Raw genomic sequence first — 528 nt, forward strand, 5'->3', positions numbered from 1 at the left:
TTTTTTCTTTTACTGATACATCTTTAGTAGAACCTTCTGACTTCCTCCACTCCAAATCAGATACTTGTGTAATAAAATTGTAGACGTGGAGAAGCCCAAGATGTGCCTGTGATGATCAGTTGTGGGAAAAAGCAAGCATGTAAGGTGCTCTCCCTTTTTTTAGAGAGTAGCTGATGTTTTATTTGAAAAAAAGGTTTTACAGAAAAAAAGGAGAGTAGAGAGTAGCTTCTGCAAAGGAGCTGTTAATTACAAATAGATTTTAGGGGAAATCAATTGATATACTCCTCTTGCTTGTGCCAGAAATAACCCGTATAGATTTTTTTTTCACTCTGAGACAGAACAAGATCACAATTCAAAAGTGAACAATAAGATTTCTGAGTGATTTCTTCTCAGCAATAGATCTAAATGAAGTCCCATTTTTTTTTGTCAAAGTGGTACAGAAAAAGGGGTATGCAGCAGGTTGGGCAATGGTATGGGTGCACGCAAGAGGAGAGTCTGTCCAAGTGATATATTACTGTTTTTTTTTTT

At 36.2% G+C, this 528-nt stretch overlaps 1 protein-coding gene across 5 annotated transcripts in view; it reads left to right on the forward strand.

The window, feature by feature from the left end:
• Positions 1-528, forward strand: part of SMAD2 (SMAD family member 2) — a 201,177-nt gene that overhangs the window by 33,498 nt on the left and 167,151 nt on the right. The window lies entirely within an intron of this gene.

This window comes from Meleagris gallopavo, chromosome Z, assembly GCF_000146605.3.
Source record: "Meleagris gallopavo isolate NT-WF06-2002-E0010 breed Aviagen turkey brand Nicholas breeding stock chromosome Z, Turkey_5.1, whole genome shotgun sequence".
NCBI classification, from domain to species: Eukaryota; Metazoa; Chordata; class Aves; order Galliformes; family Phasianidae; genus Meleagris; species Meleagris gallopavo.